The sequence below is a fragment of the Staurois parvus genome, unplaced genomic scaffold (genome assembly GCF_062004578.1).
Source record: "Staurois parvus isolate SC_StPar_1 unplaced genomic scaffold, SC_StPar_1.0 ptg000177l, whole genome shotgun sequence".
Classification (NCBI taxonomy): Eukaryota; Metazoa; Chordata; class Amphibia; order Anura; family Ranidae; genus Staurois; species Staurois parvus.
Window position 1 is genome coordinate 4293613 of NW_028317973.1, and position 13231 is coordinate 4306843.

A 13231-nucleotide genomic window follows, 5' to 3' on the forward strand; every position below is an offset into this window, starting at 1 on the left:
CCCTAATTTTAGTGATTAATAGCGGTGCATGACATATGGGACACATTAAGCTCTAATTAGCTATCGTGTGTCATTTTCTGTCTTCATTAACATTCCTGTAACAAACATAATGTGCACAAAATTAAAAAACGTATATGTGACCGAAAACATAAACAGTGATGTGCCCAAAAAAAATTATATATAATGTAAATAATAAGTCCCGTGATGAAAAATTAAAGCCCAAAATAATTTCCACAATGTCAGTCCACTTTAAAAATAATTTCCAGTGAAAAAATGATATCAATACGTTGAAACTGCGTGCTGTGCTTGTCATGCACCCCCTCTCAGGTGTGCACTCACCAGAACAAAGCCTTTAATTAGCCTGATCATAAAAGGTATCCAATTGTTGAGATCAAGGAGGTTCCTCCAAGAATCACCCTTATCATGAATGGTTGCCAGGATCATAGTAAATACTCCACTCCATAGTTACATAGAAAGAGAAAAAATTTTCGCTCCAATCGTGTATTACCCAAGGTAAACAACTTTAATAAGCCAAATATTGCACTTATAGCATTAAAACTCAATAAGCCTTTTAAAACATATTCAGTGACTCAGAGACCGCATGGTGCTCTCGCCACCTCCGGATCTGCCGGACAGAACACCGTCACTTCACTTCCGGTCCGCCGCACCATCTGGCCTAAAGCAACCATTCATGATAAGGGTGATTCTTGGAGGAACCTCTTGATCTCAACAATTGGATACCTTTATGATCAGGCTAATCAAAGGCTTTGTTCTGGTGAGTGCACACCTGAGAGGGGGTGCATGACGGGCACAGCATGCGTTTTCAACGTACTGCTATAATTTTTTCACTGGAAATTATTTTTAAAGTGGACTCACATTGTGGAAATTATATTGGACTTTAATTTTTCATCACGAGACTTATTATTTATATTATATATAATTTTTTTTGGGAACATCACTGTTTATGTTTTCAGTCACATATATGTTGTTTAATTTTGTGCACATTATGTTTGTTACAGGAATGTTAATTAAGACAGAAAATGACACACATGAATGCTAATTAGAGTTCAATGTGTCGCATATGTTATGTGCCGCTATTAATCACTAAAATTAGGGGTGATAATATATAATGCATGTTTGATATTGGAAGAAAAGTGGCAGCAATATAATATTTATGAGAAGTTTGTTTATGGACATGTAGCACGATTTGGTGATCCTAAATTAATTTTTTCTGAGTGGTCACTTGTAAGAAAATATATACAGCATATCAGGAAGAAGAAAGAGGATACCTAAATGGTTATTCCTTTCTTATCCTTACCATCTCTGAAAAATGGCAGTTAGGGCTCATGTACACTGCAGCTGACAAACTGACGTTCAGGAACTTTTCTGTGTTTCTTTTCAGCAGCTCCTGAACTCTCCCTAATGTTTTCCTATGTGTCCATGTACACATCGTCATTTACAGTCATTTACAGGCAGCTGAGTTTACAGACCTTTTTTTGAACGCCCCAAACTTGCGTTCAGGAGTAGATTTTATCAGCGTTTCAAACGCCAAACGCTTGTAAACACGGCTAACCTTTTTAACTGTTCCATGTCCAGATGCTGTTCAGAGCCTTTTTTCGTCATCAGAAATTCATGTAAAGCATTCAAATGGACCCGGTATGCCACAGTCAGTTCCAGGTTTTACGTGAAGGAAAAAATGGTAGAACATGCCGCATTATGCTCATGATGGGATCCATAGTGAATACAACCAGAAAAGACAGGTCATCTCAACACATACTGCTCTCTCTGCTTCTGCTCTCCTTATATCTCTCAAAACGTCTGAAATAGTTAATTTTTTACTGTTTTTCAGTGCATTCGGGGCATTTTGGAAGGTTTCCTGAGGTTATCTTAAAAAAACGCATCTAAACGTAAACACGCATAAACGCGGTGTGCAAACACAGCTGAACTGACATTTTTTAACCTGTTTTCCAGCAGTCAGTTTCCATTGTTCAGAAGAGTTTTCCAAACGTCCCGTGTACATGGAGCCTTAGACTATAAAAGTATTATTTCAGCTGGCTGTTTTACTGCAATAATTGTACCTTAAAAGGGAAAGTATAGGGTATTTTGGGTGAGTACCTATTCCAAAACGTTCTTCTGTATTATTATTACTGTATTAAAAGCATAACTAGAGGCAAAACCTTTTTTTCGTTTTGGATAGAGTGGAGAGGGATTAGAACCCCTCTCAGTTTTTATTGCTGTCTGTGTGTCTCCCTCTCTATTTGTCCTGATTACCATTATCATTTAAAGTGAAAGTAAAAGAAAATCCCACATTTTGGGTAGTCCCCATAAAAGAAATAGAGGGGAAATGTTCCAATGGGGACACTAGTTCTGGTGACCTGGGAAAACTCAACGGAGTCTCCTAATTTGCAGGGATTTCCTCTCACTTCCTGTTTGGCTATGAGACAGTAAGAGAAGGGAAATCACTGCAAATCACTGCAATGGGACACAGATGGCGAAAACAAATCCAACGTGGGATTGTTCTTGTTTTATCCAAAATGGAAAAAAAAAAAAAAAAAAAAAAAAAAGGAAAAAGTTTTGCCTATAGTTCTACTTTAAATACAAGAAACTATAGATTTGCCACTTGAGGAAACATGTCTTAACAACTGTGAGGCATCAGCTACAGAGGGAGAGCATACCCACATGGAAGAAAAATATATTTGAAATATATTTTAAAAATATTCTTTCCAAATATATTGCCATGTATTTGAAATACTACAATTTTGGTTATATTCAATATATTTCAATGCACACACACACACACACGATGTTAAAATGCGTTTTTATTACAAAATAAATGAAAAATATTTTTAAAAATACATTTCAAATATACTTATATAGTAGGTCTTTAAAAATACAAATTAAATTTTTGGAATGAACTTAAAAATATATGTTAAAATGACTTTATATGTTAAAAAAAATCTGAAGAATATATTTAAAAAATATATTTTTTTAAAAATATATTCTTCAGATTTTTTTTAACATATAAAAAAGTAATTTTAACATATATTTTTACATATATTAGTGAATGCATGCCAAAAATGTATTTGTATTTTTAAAGACATACAGTAAATTTGAAATTAAAAATATTTTTCATATATTTTGTATTAAAAACGCATTTCAACATGCAATATATATAATAGCATTTCAAACATATGGCAATATATTTGGGAAGAATATTTTTAAAATATATTTTTCTTCCATGTGGGTAGACTCTTCTTACAAGACGGAGCAGTAAAGCACAGCTGTTCTTACATCACACTAATCTCTTAACATTTACCGTATATATAAAAGCAATTAAAAAAAAGACTAAGCAATTTAATTGAGAAACTCTTCTCTTTATTTCTGCCACTGTTCTGGTAGTTTTATGATATTCATGGATATTCTTTTTGGCAGCAATACCTGTATTATAACTGACCTCCACATATGATCTTAATTGCATATTTATATAGGTCCAGCTTGGATCAATTTAAGTATGCATATTTCATAGGAGACAGACCGCTGGGGCAGCTGACAATCATTATAGTATCTGGAACAATTACAGAGATAGCTACAATCTGCTGGGTCTTGTGTTGAGCAACTGACACATTTACAGAATAGCGTGTATTTTTTTTTTTCCAACCTTCCTTTCCACCACCTCCTCCAGTCAGAGAAAACTTTGTATTCATTAAAAAAAAAATATAGGCATTCTGTGAATGATGGCAATGCCACCATTAGGCCACAGCATCCATGTGAATGAGCCCCAAGACCTCATTTACATACAGAGCTTCATTTATTAACTCAATACAGTTTCATCTTTTAGATTTAGCAGAAATTTTGTAAGTTATGCTATGTTTGGATCCACTAATAATGGTTTTATAGTTTTGTTTTGAGAAAAGGAAATGGTGGCACAGGAAATGGTAAGAAAGTTCACAGAAAAAAAATGCAGCTAAATGCAATAGGAGTATAAATAAATGCACATAAAAAATTCAGGTATAAGCAAATAAAAATGCAGGTACAGTTAAGTGCTTCCATATGAGTTTTTACTTGCATTTTTTATTTTTATTAAGTGTAAACCAGCCCTTAAGCATGTTTTGCATTCCCATAGACTTGTAGGGGAACGAAAAACTCACTTGGAACAAACAAAAAAAAAAGACCCTTTAACTAGAGGCAAGAATGTCTTTTTTGACAAGTTATTGATCAAGTTACACAGTTTTAACACACTCTATTTTCAGACTGCCATTTTCAAATCTGAGCTGAAAATAACGTAACCCTCTTATTCTGAATGCATTGCAACTGTAACTGTCTCCTTTTTAATTTGTAAGGCTCTTCGCAAATGTTGGTGCTATAAAAATACTATGTTATAATAATGTGTTAGTAGTGTGAACTGAGCCTATTCAATATTCAAATCTGCCAAATCTCTGTTGAACAACAACAAAAATGTGTTCATATTGACAGTTTTGTAAAGTTAGTTGAAAAAAAAAAAGTGGCATGTGATGTCATTGCCTGCAGGAGGGTTTACACAGTTAGTCCATATATATTTGGAGTCCGGCACAATTTTAGATTTTTTCAGGTATTTACCAAAACATATTCAAGCTATAGTTATATAAAGGATATGGTTTGAAAGTGCACACTCTCAGGTTTAGTTTGAGGGTATGTACATCCAAATTGGAGGAAGGGTTTAGGAATTACAGCTCTTAAGAGTAGCCATCCCCCCTTTTTCAAGGGACCAAAAGTAATTGGACAATTGAATCAAAAGCTGTTTTATGGTCAGGTGTGGGCTACTCCATTATTTCTTCTTCAATTAAGCAGGTAAAAGGCCTCGATGTCCATGGAAGACAACAGTGGTGGATAATCACAGGATCCTCTCTATGGTAAAGAAAAACCCATTCACAACATCCAGACAAGTGAAGGACACTCTCCAGGAGGTGTGCATCTCATTGTCAAAGTCTACAATCAATAGAAGACTTTACGAGAGCAAATACAGAGGGTTCACCACAAGGTGCAAACCATTCATAATCGTGAAGCATAGAAAAGCCAGATTAGACTTTGCCAAAACACATCTAAAAAAGCCAGACCAGTTCTGGAAAAGCATTTTTGGATGGATGGAAGAGGAAGATCAAACTAGGCTACCGTGCTCTCGCCAATATCACATCAACTGCATTGCCAGATGGATGCAGGAGAGCAGAACCTGTCCACTCTGGCGGGAAAGGGTCACTCAGAATATATGGGTAAGTGTCCTACATTATAATACAGGATTTATATAGCGCCAACAGTTTGCTCAGCACTTTACAATATAACGGAAGACAATACAGCAACAATACAGTTCAATACAAGAGGGATAGGAGGGCCCTGCTCCTTGGAGCTTACATCTGGTAGTCTTTTCTATCACTTTTACTATTTCTAAGTAAAAGTGAGTAAAAAAAAAAAAAAAAAACGTTTTTAATTTCTGGCAAAATCATTTAGAAATTATTTTGTTCATTAACATTTCCTTAAACAAACCCTTTGATAAATCTAACTTTTATTCTCTCACCTACAGTCTGCATTTAATCTACCAAATTTTGGACGGATGGCCATTATCATCCCTGGACTATTGTCATCCATACAGCCACCAATTACTATGGATTTTAATCTGGGAGCACAAACTCTACGAATTCATCCTTCTACACCCACCAGAGATGAAGTGAATAATTACATCTGCAAAAGGTAAGCCATGTGTGATATAAAGATAGATTTATATACCAAAATGGTCATTTGCAGGAGGGATTCCTATCCTTGTGTGATAGCTTTGTTAATAGAGGCTACTGACACCGAAGCCCATTATAGTGAATGTAATCTATAAGGTTTGCTATAATGCAGATCCTTGTTATAGTGCGATTAGATGGGTAAAATCTATGAATAAATTGGAGAATCAGAGAAATAAAGCTTTCTATTCTGTGAAGGAAGTTTGGATGGTTACAACATGAACGTTAGCTTAGTATTTGGTCAGAATCATGTCCACCAGCTTATTTGGATTGTCCGATTAGCTGCTAAAGGCTATATAGCTCTGACCGGGCCAATTCACTAATATTTGATACCTCAATTGTTGTAAATGGTGGAGGTAATGAGTGAAGTTCCTGAGAGGGACATGAGTAGAACCCAATGGTTTCCCAGGAAGCAATAAAACCTAACAGAGGTCCTAAGCTTTCCCTGCTCTATGTAAAACAAAGCAAGGAAAACAAATTAAGGGTTTTTCATTAGCTCCTGCGGCTGGAGGAGATGGATGCAAAAGACAAGAACCCATCCACTGTGCTGGCAGAGAGTCACTTGGCCGATTCCAGTATGTCTTTTATCAGTCACTTTTTTCTCCCACAACAGCCCACTTTGACCAGTACTGGGAAACAGATTGTTTTGTTAGCTCATAAGATTATTTAGAACATTTTTTGTTAGATAAATACATTTCTTTTATGAAACCCTAACACACGTTTTTTTCTCTCTCCCTACAGCTATAGCTGCAGAATTATGGACAGACTATCATCATCCTGGACTATGTCATCTGTTTCCATGGATAGATAATTTAGTTAATGAAGTTAGGTTATATAAGTGAGTTAGTTAAGTAAGTTACTCATTACATATGGGCAGCACAGTGATTAGCACTCATGCCTTGCAGCACTGGTCCTTAGTTTCTTATTCCAACCATGGTACTACCTGCATGGAGTTTGCATGTTTTCCCTGTGATTTACTGGGCTTCCTCTGGGTTCTCCGCAGGGTGGATTTGATTTAAATCAAGTTGATTCAAATCTCGATTTCAATCATGATTTAAAATCACAAGTGTAAAGGCTCGATTTAAATCATAATTTTTAGAGAGCAACTGTCATTTCTGTCCCACAGTGGCTCCTCCTCTGGCCCACTATTGATTCACCGACAGTCCCATTCACTTTAATGGGACGGCTGGTGATGCGGCAGTGACACAACAAGGTGAGGGACGTGGCGGCAGCAGGTGAGTGGATGCCCACTAACAGGCGCTGACATGATGGATCTTAAATGACAGGTGCTCTTTAAATGTAAGGAATCTGACTAATTCTTGCTGGTAGTTAGAATAATATTTGTAAACCAAATGAAGGTTTCCTTTTTTAGAATAATAAGCTGTCAGGTTAGTAAAACAGTGATATCAGAACCGATTTTAGGTTAAAAAGTTGAAGCGGAGCTCCACCCAAAAGGGGAAGTTCTAATTTAAGGACTACTCCCCCGCTCCCCATTAAGGATTGGCAGCTTTGGGGGGCGGGTGGGAGCAGATACCCGCTCCCATTTCCGGTCCGATCGCCTAGGCGATCGGAAGGTGTCCTCCCTCCCTCCCTATAGTCTTTTGGGACAGGTCCCAGAAGACTACAGGACCATTCATGAAGCGCAGCGCTACTCGCGCATGCGCTGTGGGTACCCAGCTGTGAAGCCGAAGCTATTACAGCCGAGTGCCCACACTGAAGATGCCGGCCTCCTGGAATACAGGACGGCCGGTGAAACAGGCTGCAGGGGACACACCGCGGGACCGAGGGACAGGTAAGTGGCTGTTTTTTTAAAAGTCAGCAGTTACAGTTTTTGTAGCTGCTGACTTTTATTTCTTGACAGGTGAGCGGAACTCCGCTTTAATCACACATAGTTGGAGAATTCTTTTATTTCATGTTTTTTCTCATGGTTACTGTGAAATTGTGTAAATGCATCAATGCAGTGCATGTTATCTCAGCTTACAGAGCTTGGATTAATTGAAGGGGTTTACCAAAAATGTACATATTGCAGAATATACAGCTTCATGCTACATAACTAAGCTCCATTTCATGCTGAATAAACTAAATTATTAATGTTTCTTAACCAATTCAATACCAGGCAATTTTACCCCCTTCCTGCCCAGGCCATTTTTGAGGTTTCAGCGCTCTCACACTTTGAATGACAATTGCGCGGTCATACAACATTGTACCCAAACTAAAATTTTATCATTTTCTTCACACAACTAGAGCTTTCTTTTGGTGGTATTTAATCATCGCTGGGGTTTTTATTTTTTGCTAAATTAACAAAAAAAGACCAAAAATTTTGAAAAAAAACCCACAATGTTACCATAGTAACATTGTACTACTTTGGGGAAGTGATCAGTATTTTTATTTTTTTTTTTTTTTTTTTTTTTTTTTTTTTTTTACACAATTTGCTTATAGCAAAGGATTACTTTGCTACAAGCAAGCATTTACCTGAATGATATCGATTCATTCAGGGTTTTTTTTTTTTTGTGCTTAGCTGTGATTTGGCCACAGCTAATCACATGACATGTGCATATGGACAGGTCACATGGTACCGGCAACGGGGCCGATACTCAGATCTGTCATCGGCCGTGTCCGAGGTACACGGCCGGTGACAGATCACGCCACTGCGCGGCTCTGCAAATGCGCAAACTGCGCTAGTACGCCAAATGGCGGCCTCCCGGAAAGCTAGTGCATTTTTCCGGACGCCATACGGCTATTGGCCGGGCGTCAAATGGTAAAAGAAAAAAAAAAACACTATCTTTAGATAGATTTTTACTCCAAAAAGTATTTTAAAAAAAAAAAAATCATCCATTTTTACCCACCCTGGTACTCCGATTTCGTCACACTCCAAAGACATGTTTTATAGGTTAACCTTAGAGTACATTAGAATAGATAGGGAACTGGCCAGAGAGGGATTACTTTGATGAAGTTGGCCAGCTCAAAGCTGTATTGCAATGCATGTGAACTAAAAATCCCTGCTTTTATGCAAGGTTTGTTAGAAAGTGTATAGCAGCAAGCAGGGGGTCTATTCAAAATTTTTAGTGTAAACACGTGGTCGCAGCTCTACTGGTGTCTATTTTCCCCATTTTGGCACTATATCCACTGAAGTATGTTAGAGTAGAGTAGGGACTGGCCAGAAATATTGCTTTGATGTAGTTTGTCAGCTTAAACATGTATTGCAATGTATGTGAACTAAAAATCTATGTTTTGGTATGCAAAGTTTGTTAGAAAAAGGTGTATAGCAATGTGCAGAGGGTTCAGTTAGAATTTTCTGTGTTAACAGGTGGTCACACCCCTATTTGGATCTGAGCACTGGTATATATCATTTCTATTGCATAGTGCAGGTCAGTGACCAGACCTGAACTTATAGTTCTCCTACAGCCAGGGCTGGCACCAGCATAAGGCTGCTTAGGGACCCTTGTTAGGGTGCCAGGAGAGGGGGGTGGCAAAATCCAAATCTTCAGCCACTTGCTGGGGATTCGGATTTTAACCGTGCTACACACGTGTTTTCTATCACATTACTGGCCCCTCTATCAGCCACAAGAGCACACACTTTTGTAAAGCTGTCTGTCGGCTTTCAACTTGGAAGCAATAAAAGCAGCCGTGAAGCTGCTGATCTTCCACTGCCACGTGCACCCCCCGCCCCCCCCTCCTCACATTGGTCCCCTAAGTGATAGCAATAAAGTCATGTAGAAAACTGAGACTGTTAAAGGGATTAAAAAGGTAATTTTTTTTTTCAATAGCAAACATGTCCTGCTTACCTGCTCAGTGCAATGGTTTTACAGAGCAGCCCCGATCCTCTTCTGGAGCCCCCCAACGGCGCTCCTGGCGCCTCCACCCTTCCAAGCGCACCCATAGCAAGCCGCTATGCAGGCTCAATCCTGAGCTGTGGTGCTAAAACCTGCCCCCTGCTAGCAGGTTTTGACTGACAACAGCGGAAGCCAATGGACGGAGCACGGAGAAAAAGAGGAGAGAGTTTCTGCAGTCATACTCAACTGCCCCCAAAAGACTAATCAAACGTGGATTGCATTTCTGCAGGCACTGCAAGTGTAAACAAGGCTATATGCCTCCCCCAGCCCAGAGCTTTAAGATTATCCTAGACTTCCCAGTTATGTGATCTCTACAATTGGCTGTCACAGTGATTACATGATCCTGAGTCCTTACTTCTGACTCCCAGTCATTGCTATGCAACCAGCAGCTCTTGGTGACAGCAGTCACATTACTGAGGGTAGACAACTGAACGCGCTCCAAGCACAAAAGCAATCACACAAATGTGACAGCATGGAATAAGACCCACCTTCATCCCACCAAAAATATGCATGTGGCCAGTGTGAAGGGGTTAAAGAATACACCTGGTCTGGGACCTGTACCACCGTGAGTGGACATTGATGGCGCAGACGCATGTGAATAAGGTAATTCCTGGTATTATTGTTTATTTATTTCAGGTACTTATATAGAGCCGTCAATTTACACAGCACTTTACATATATATATTGTACATTCACATCAGTCCCTAACCCTCCAGGGGTGTACAATCTAAGGTCCCTAACTCACTATCGTACATGCACATACTAGGGACAATTTAGACAGGATCCAATTAACCTACCAGCATGTCTTTGGAGTGTGGGAGGAAACCGGAGTACCCCCAGGAAACCCACGCAGGCACAAGGAGAACATGCAAACTCCAAGCAGGTGGTGCCATGGTTGGTACCCTAGTACTGCCAGGAAGAAGTGCTAACCATTTAGCCACTGGGCTGCCCAGTATCTCCCCCTCCTGCAAGCATGTTCATCTGATTAGACTAAATAACCTGATAATGAATGATTTAGGCCTCTTGCACAATGTACTGACCTATGAGCATCAGACATTCCTGTAAGCACACACAAGCAAGAAGTGTGGCATTTATAAGTATACTGACCCACAACTCAGATTTTTGTTTATTTCTTTTTACTGACCAATACCTACAGAGCATGTTTACGTGTCTGTGTGTACAGGCACCTTGAAAACAATGGACCATACTTATATCAGTAAAAAAATGCCTGTATCCTTGTAAACGGAGTGTCTCTGGGCAGCAAGTGTGCAAGAGGCCAAAGAGCTATAGGTAACCTTGTCAACAAAGAAAGGGATGTGAAATCTCTCCAACATAGATTCAGACAAAAAAAATCAAAAAAAAAACAAAAACAAAAAACAGATTTTTGGTGGAGTGAGTAAAGGTTAAAACGTATAACTATGTTTTTATTGCTATCTGTGCCTTCCCATCCTAATGTCAATCCAATTCCCTATTTCTTGTACAGGTGTCACAGTGACAGGAAGCAAGGGAAAATCCCCCCAATGGGGCCACAGACTGAACAAAAGTGTAAAGTGGACCTTGTCTGGTGTTTACCGTTGCCACTCCATGGTAAACGGTAAAATAAAGGTACATGCAAGACCTGTAAGGAAAGAAAAAAAAATATAACACACTCACCTTTCCTCCAACCACCATGGTGCATGTCATCATTCTCCAATGAGGTCCCAAGGAAAGCGGGGCACTCCAGTTCTCACAAGAGGACAGTGCAGCACAGTGCTGGGAGCATCTTTTCAGTGATATTTGGATTACTCTACATTTCCCAAATCTTGCCATAAGGGGGAAGACATCACCCCGCCTAGGTGGTGTAGGTAGAAGCCGGGGAAAGGGGAGATCTTACCACATCTGGGACAGACAGACAGTTCTGGCACTCATGCTGTCTTTGGATTGGGTAAGAGCAGAAAGCTATTGGCTATCCAAAATAGATGAAAGCTTTCCCAAATTGATGATTGAAATGGAGTACAGATCCTGGAACAAGTATTCATCAAACTTGGGAGCGTTCATGCTATAACATCACAGAACACTGAATTAGAGTTGATTTCAGTTTTTTTTTGTTGTTATATTGATCTGATTTCACTTTGAAATGAAATAGCCTTTCATGGTGAGGATGGAGGTGACCCATCATATACTGACATGAGAAAGAACCAAGAAAGGAAAATGATAAGAATCTGATAAGAATTTCCCATAGTTTCGATTGATAAAGATCAAAACACAAAACCAAATACATGGCGAATCCACATCTTAAGAAAATAAAACCTGAAAACTTCCAAGAGGGTGAATAGTTTATATAAGCACGGTGTCATCTATACCCTGCAAACAGCCCAGTGGTCGTGCAGTCCTGAAGTTGGATCAGGTTAATTATATGGACGTCTTCGGATTCAGATTTTAATAAACACTTAAACTGTATAATGTGACTCACAGAACCAGTTAGGAGCTGAATAGAGAACATGCTCATACTGTCCCAGATCCACTGTACATGTGTCAGAAACAACGTCAGCATTTAAAAACTGAAAAGCTCTATGTGACAACAGAAGTGACACATTTGTGGCCAATGTATGACAGATCCCCCAATATAGTGACATTGTAGCTGTTGAAAGGGGCTACATTATTGCTTTGTCACTTTATCAACCTTAACAACATGATATTGCATAATCTGAAATCAAACTGATGTCCTAGGTAGGTGCCCTGCAGATGCTGCTTACTGGAGTCTTCGGCACTTCAATACATGCACCTGGCAGCACCTGAACAGAGAGGTGACAGGACACATCACAGGACACACTGACAGCTATAACCTCTATCCCCTGTATGTACCGAATCACACTGACAGCTATAACCTCTATCCCCTGTATGTAAGAGATCACACTGACCGCTATAACCCGCTATACCCCCCGTACGTATGAGATCTCATTGACAGCTATACCCCCCGTACGTATGAGATCACGCGGACAGCTATACCCCCCGTACGTATGAGATCACGCGGACAGCTATACCCCCCGTACGTATGAGATCACGCGGACAGCTATACCCCCCGTACGTATGAGATCACCCTGACAGCTATACCCCCCGTACGTATGAGATCACGCGGACAGCTATACCCCCCGTACGTATGAGATCACCCTGACAGCTATACCCCCCGTACGTATGAGATCACCCTGACAGCTATACCCCCCGTACGTATGAGATCACCCTGACAGCTATACCCCCCGTACGTATGAGATCACCCTGACAGCTATACCCCCCGTACGTATGAGATCACCCTGACAGCTATACCCCCCGTACGTATGAGATCACCCTGACAGCTATACCCCCCGTACGTATGAGATCACCCTGACAGCTATACCCCCCGTACGTATGAGATCACCCTGACAGCTATACCCCCCGTACGTATGAGATCACCCTGACAGCTATACCCCCCGTACGTATGAGATCACCCTGACAGCTATACCCCCCGTACGTATGAGATCACCCTGACAGCTATACCCCCCGTACGTATGAGATCACCCTGACAGCTATACCCCCCGTACGTATGAGATCACCCTGACAGCTATACCCCCCGTACGTATGAGATCACCCTGACAGCTATACCCCCCGTACGTATGAGATCACC

The 13231-nt window shown here is 39.9% G+C and overlaps 1 protein-coding gene across 2 annotated transcripts in view; it reads right to left on the bottom strand.

Moving 5' to 3' along the window:
- SLC29A3 (solute carrier family 29 member 3) overlaps positions 1-13231 on the bottom strand; it is a 99689-nt gene that overhangs the window by 85325 nt on the left and 1133 nt on the right. The window lies entirely within an intron of this gene.